At 33.3% G+C, this 7,402-nt stretch overlaps 1 pseudogene; it reads left to right on the forward strand.

Annotated features, from left to right (window-relative positions):
* Positions 1-5,725: 5,725 nt before the first annotated feature.
* On the forward strand, positions 5,726-6,115 carry LOC127202392 (60S ribosomal protein L23-like; annotated as a pseudogene).
* The last annotated feature ends 1,287 nt before the right edge of the window (positions 6,116-7,402 follow it).

The following is a 7,402-nucleotide window of genomic DNA, read 5'->3' on the forward strand; positions in this document are numbered from 1 at the left end:
CAAGTTAGATAATGTTTGCTCTCACAAAGTAAAATAAATCTACCAGAGGACTAAGTAAGGACACCCCAAACAAGATAAAATAGTATGGCAAAAAAAAAAAAAAAAAAAAATCGGTACTCTCTGAAATCCTTTTCTTTGATGGTGATCTGACTGCTTTGGATATGCATAGTCTTTATCCATTAAAAATGTATCTAATCTAAACTAATCTGTCTATCTATCTATCTATCTATCTATCTATCATCTACCAAGCTTTTTATTTATTTGTTCACTTTACTTCCTGATTGTAGGCCCATCTCTCTTAGCTTCCTGATACCAACCTCCCTGCCTCTTGTCCCTATCCTCCTACTCTTATTCCTCAGGAAAGGGTGCCCATACCACCCAGCCAGTCGCATCAGGCCTGAGGACATCCTCTGTGGCCAGGGGAGACCTCCCTGCAAGGGGGACAGTGATAAAAAACAAGCAACAGAGGCCATGTCAGTTACAGCTCCTACTCCTTACTAGAAGACAATATGAAGACCAAGCTGCCCATCAGAAGAAGGATGTTATTAATTTATATTTTCTGTATATTGATACTTTGCTGGCCTAGATGTGTGTACATGTAGTATCCATGGAGTCAGAAGAGGGCGAAATATCCTCAGGAACTGGATTTACAGAGCTGTGAGCTGACTTTGTCAGTGCTGGGAATGGGTTTAGTGTCCTCCATAAGAGCTAAAAGTGTTCTTAAACTTCTAGCCTGCACCCAACACACAGTCTCGTTAAAATTGTGTTTAGGAGGGGCATTAATGATGACTCATTGGTCAAGAGTGTATACTGATTCTGTATAGGATACAGGTTGGAATCATAGAAGCCATGCTAGGCATCTCACATGTGTCTATTAACAATAGCAACATGATGACCTAATGCTTCAGCCCTCTGTGAGTATGTTCACTTATGTATGTGTGTGCACACACACACACATAAACATACATATGCATGGAAACAAAATAATACAAACAAATATGTAATAAAAAATACAAATATGCTCAGAAAAATAATCTCGTTAAGTAGAAACTGCCAAATATCTGTGAAGCATTTGATTTGTATTTATTCTGCAGTTACAGATCATTATTCTTATTGACTACTTTTTCTATATTTCTGGACCACACTTAAAGTGTAACTTATTACACTATGTCCAATATATGCATCAAACTTAGTACTGAAGATTTTACATTAGATATCATCCTTTCACTTTGATTTAAGGTTATTGCTTGAAACTTATTTAACATTTGAAGTGTCTAACTAGTTAACTATCGGTGCATAAATGTTTAATTTTTAATTAAATAAGTAAAGGTAGAGAGAATATTTTATTGAAATGATAAATAATATTGAGGTTACATACAAGGACAAAGCCCAATAGAGAAAATCTATGTATGGTACATGCATCACATGGTATGAAAGAAGGTCTAATAGATATTCCTGTGTAATGTAGTTTTACTTAAATAGGAATTATTAAAACAAAAACATGCAACTCTAACAAGGAAATAATATTATAATGTATAACACAGGTGAATGATAATTGCAAACCCTTAACATATAGAATGATGTTTCAAATTGGAAATTATATTGTGGTGTTCTTTCTCAAAGAGGAAGCAATAGTATAGCTACCTTATAAATCTGTTCCTGTTTTCTATATTTATGGGATGTCTTTAGAGGTCCTTTTTTCATGGTAGGACCTGACATATTTTCACCACTAGTGTATGAAGTCTTTAATATGAGAATTCATTTGCTGAAATAATATGACAGTTTTAGATTTCAATGTACATCCATACAGGCAATAGTATTTATTACATTCAAAACCATGACTAACCTAATATTTCATGTTAAAAGACTTGAAAAAATGTACACAATGATTGTTGTTTCCACTGTTAGTATTAAGTAGAAACCAATAGAAAATATGTTTAACAGTAATGGCTGATCAAACCTTAAGGTAAGAAAATAAATTACTTTAAAACATCTACTATGATTGTACATAAATAAATGTGTATAAAAATAAAAGCATAACAGCACACTAAGATATACTAAATGAAAAATCTGAACTATGCAGAGAGTACATCTTGACTTTCAAATTATATGTAACAAAACATAATATTAAAAACAGCTAAATCCAAATCAGCAACACTCTCACACCTGGAAAAAATCTAAAATGCTATTTGCTTTTTGCAAAGTTTTATGCTTGCCTAATGAACACAGATGGAAATATTTGAGACAGATAGTACCGTTAAGAGGGAGAAAACATGGAGATCAAATGCTTTAACGATTATATGTTGTGTTCAAAGGTCGTGCATCATGTTCAAAGCTTAAAATAAAAATTCGCTTTAGCAATTGATTTTTTTTGCAACTGTTCATAGCCCATAACATTGACTGTAGTTATATGTGCTATTTGTAGTAATCAGCATGGAGAGTTGCTCTAAATTTTTTTGCTTAAACAGGACTATGGCTACATCCCATCAAATATAAAGGAACGATTAACTCTTAATTAAAGAAAATTTTTATATAACTTATTCTTCATAAATAGTGCATTCTCAGAAATACTGTCAAGGAACTGAAGTAATTTTATTCTGGTTTTACAAATGGAAACAATAATATGAATAAAGCATGAAGTGTATGCACAGCTATTAAGTAACAGACTCAAGGACAGAAAGGATTATATAGGAGGGCACCAATGGTCCGAAACAGGAAATGATGCTAAAGACTATTGTTTACAAATTGTGTCTGTGAGGTTCTGTAGTGTTTTGCTCTTGGGTAGATGTAGTTTTATAAAGAAAATAATGTACATTTCTATTTTGAAAAATACTAATTACCATATCTTAAGATTTTCCCCACTAACTTCCCCCCAAAGTTTCCCGTAGTTTTCTTCGACTTGATAACTGTGTCTTTTAAAATCAAAAGATCACACAGCTCACACCTTCACCTCAGCTTTACGGGCTCCTCACTTATTTCTCCTCCAACCACACTTCTTTCTTAAATAATATAGATGGATTTATAGGACACAGGGTAACACCCCTACAATAATAGAGTGTCGAACAAGAACCTTGTGCCATGCACGGAAATGTCCCATTTATCAGATGTCAGTTAGTAAGTGAATGCCCAAGAGATGTTCAAAATAATATAAACCATATCACTGCCTTTTGTAGCCTTCCAAAGGACAGATCCTACTGATGAGGACACCATACATTTCAGGTAGAGGATTTTAATAAGTTGAACAGAAGAAGCAACATGAAAATGTCTTTCCTGCTGCCTAGCTCTCATAGTTTCTGAAGGTGAAATACAAGGTAACAATGGATAAAATCAATCAAGAGTGCTCACCAGATAGAGAATTATGAGCCACAACAATGACCAACCCAGTATATCTCCAGTGGTGTTATAGTGACACTTTTATCTTGTGGGTAACCTACACCTGTCTTTTTGACCAAAAGACCTGATAGATAAGACAGACTTATAGCTCATACAGTAAACCTAACCAACCTGGGTTACAAAGAGCCTATTACTGTCACTTTCCTAAACAAGCATAATTTATAACTGCATTCTAATTATTCTTGTACTCAAAGAATAGTTTAACTCTCATCTATACATCTTCAAATGAATTATTAATGTCGCTTTTGGAGGCTACTACAGAGACTCACATCTGTTCAAAAATCCAGAGAATAGGAGAGGAAAAAATTCACAAGACTCTACTCCTAGACAAAGAGCTACAAACAGTGGCTTCTTAGCAAGAATGAATTCCCCTTTTTAGAGACTAGGCTCATACAAGTTGTCACCCCAAGTTCTCAGTCCTAACCTCATATATATATATATATATATATGGGGTCTGTAACATGTATATGTGTGTGTATGTAACATATACGTATGTGTGTCTGTGTGTAAACGGTAGTAACTAAAGAAGAAATTAACTACAAAAATAACAAACTCACAAACTTAAGAGTAAGTTCGTGAGCACAGGATATTTAGAAGAGGAAGAGGAGGGATGGAAAGTGAGTAAACAGAGTACTCAAGTATGGTATTCACAAAAAACAAGACATTTAAATACATTAAAAGTGTTTATTATTTGTCTGCATATGTACATGGGGACACATAAGAGGACAATTTGTGGAGTCTATTTTCTTCTTTCACCTTTATTTTGGTTCTGGACATCAGGGTCAGATTGTCAGGCTTTATGTATCAAGTATGTTTTATTTGCTCAGCAACCTTTCTAGTCCTCATTTCAATTTTTCAAAGATTTTCAATGCTTTATCTGTTTTCCATATCTCCAATAGTTATAATAGGCAAGAGGTTAATTTCAGTAAAATTTATTTTTTCTCTTTGTCCATTAATTATTTGTGGTTGGATAATGATTAGCTCCCCTAAAGTTGTTAATTTATTTTAAACAGTTTGCTTGTTGTGTGATAGATAAATGCATGTCTATTCTTAATGACTTTACTTGCTACTGAAGAAAAACAATGTGTGAATATATTTACCGATTTTTAAAAGTTTATTTAATCCACTTTGTTTAATTTTTTACATACTTCAGCAGTGTTAAGGTTAGGTTTAGGATTAGAGTTAGGAATGGGGTTAGGTTAGGGTTCTTTTCAATGTCTTACATCCCTGATATTTTCATAATTTTACTATAATCACTATTAAATGATACAGAAAACACCTAGCCCTTGTTATCTTAAGGATTATGCTGTTATAGTTCAATATGAAGATGTTTACATTTAAGAATATTGACTTTCAGCCAATGAATGTGGTTTATGTCTTTACTTACTTCTGATTTTTATGAATTCTTTTATCAATATTTTATAGATTCTAATATAGATGATTTGCCTGTCTGTTATTTTTGCTATTATGTTAAACATAAACTGTAAATGTGCTCTTAGTTCATTTTTATATGGCAAGGTTTTTAAAGCATGAAGGCATATTTCTTTTTTTTCTCCATTATCATGTGACAAAGAAATAATTATATTTATCTTTCTGTTAGTACAGCTAATTTTCTTTTTAATAATTTTTGTTTGTTCTTTGAAAGTTTTATACACTCACACAGCTATTTTGATCACATCCATTCGTCTTTGCCACTGTCTAATTCTCTTTAGTGATCTTACCTCCCCACACCCAGCCTGTCTGCTTCTCAAACTTATGTTTCTTTTTAAAATTGATACTTGTAATTCTGATATTCCAATTCGGGATCCACATAAATGCAAGGGTCTGTGGCCATTCTTTGAAGGATGAACAACCTATCAGCAGCTGGGTTTCCAGAAAAGAGTATCTTCTTCACCAGTCAAGAAATGCCAACATCTCCTCCTCTTGGGCTTGGGCAAGGAGCACCTTCCTTTTTAAGTGCTGGAATTTGAGAGGCTCAGTCTTGTGCAGGCCTTGTACAAGTACCCACAGCTGCCCTGAGTTCATGGTTAGAGCAGTCTTGTCTACTACTTGACTTTTTTTTCTTTTTATAAAATGCTGTAATATATAATAATTTCTATTATTTGATTTTATTTGCTTAAATTTTATGAAGTTTTACTAGGATTATGATGACTATTTATAGTGTGTGTGTGTGTGTTTGTGTGTGTGTGTGTATTTTGGTACTGTCTTCCTCATGTCTTGTTGAGACATATTTCCAATTGTTCTATGTTCTGGCACATTGAAGATTTTAATTTTGCTTCTTTTTCATTTCTGAATACCTGTCAATAAAATTATTTGTTCTTGGACCCTCAAGATGTCAAAGCCAGGATGCTGTAGATCCTCTAGAGCAAAATTCCGGATTTCCCTGCGTCTTCTACTAGGAGCTGTGATTAACTGTGGTGACAGTACAGGGAATCCAGGGAAGGCCAAACAGGCTTCCTGCAGCTGGTGTGGGCAACATGGTGATGGCCACAGTGAAGAAAAGGAAAGCAGAACCAGGAAAAAAGATCCACCCAGCAGTGGTAACTTGACAACGAAAGTCATGTTGAAGAAAAGATGGGTTGTTTATTTATTTTCAAGACAATGCAAGGGTCATCGTAAACAATAAAGCCGAGATGAAAGATTCTGCTCTCACAGGTCCATTTGCAAGGAGTATGCAGACTTGGGGCCCAGTTTTGCATCCAATGCTGGCAGCATTGCATAATTCTCCAATGTACTTGTAAAATATATTCATTAAAAAGTCTTTGCTCTAAAAATTTCATCTGTCTAGTGTGTTGTTGTTTTGCAATACTTAAATTTATTTCAAAATAAATACAAAATAAATATTTCCACTGTCCAATTTGCTTCATGTGTATTCTAAATCATTATAATTTGAGCTTGCTCTAACTAAACCAAATTTGGATGTGATGCAGATCCACATGTACCTTAAGTCTAGGAAACATTGCATTATGGTGCCAAACTCTTTGTTCATAGCCTAACCATTTTCTAGTCTTTGAAGTATTACCTAATGATGATTAACTCTGCTACGAATAAGTGAGGAAGGAGTAAGTGTTCCATTTGCAGTGGGCATAGCACTCTTCTTACTGATAAAGTATTATAAGTGAGTATATACTATATTACAGATATTCAGAAATAAAAGTATTTCTTCTTGTATGTAAAAATGCAGCTTTGGGAAGGAGTTAATTGAAAATAACTCCATTTCAAGTTGACAGTAATGCTTAAATTTTAAGAAGAAGTTGCTGAAATATGTGTCCTCTGAGAAAGTTTGTGTTACATAGAATGATATTTTATAGCAAATATGGGGTATGGATTGGCTTAATTCTTAGAAGTGTGGTAATTTATATTTTTATAATATACTGAGAGGGGTCTGCTCAAACTATGTACTAACCAAGGACAATAAATTTATAATAATATGTCCAATCAACATAAGAATTCCATAAAAGGAAAAAATAGTACTGAAAATCAATAAACACTATTTATAATTTTCCATATTAGAAAGTGAAAGAATATGTTAAAATTAAACAAATTGTTTTGTTTCCAAATGAGGTGGTAATGAATTATGATATGCTGGCAAGGATTGAAAACGTATCTTCAATATGGATTGAGTAATATCATGAGTAATGTCTGGAAAATTTCAAATCAGAAACTATCTTTTGTCAATGTGCTATATGTTAAAAATCACAAATGTTATTATATCCTTTCATTGTAAGAAAATATTTGACAAAATGTAATATAATTTATGAAAATATAAAATATTTTGTATTGAATTAATATTTATTAAGACCATACATAGCTTTCTAATCTAAATATAAATCTCACTTAAGCTTGCATTTTTGATTCATTGTTAATTAGGTCACATTGCTCATGGGAATGCAAACTTGTACAACCACTTTGGAAATCTATCTGGCACTTTCTCAGAAAACTGGGAATAGGGCTTCCTCAAAACCCAGCTATTCTACTCATTGGAAGATACCCAGAAAATGCTCCACCA

Source organism: Acomys russatus, chromosome 18, assembly GCF_903995435.1.
Source record: "Acomys russatus chromosome 18, mAcoRus1.1, whole genome shotgun sequence".
Lineage (NCBI taxonomy): Eukaryota > Metazoa > Chordata > Mammalia > Rodentia > Muridae > Acomys > Acomys russatus.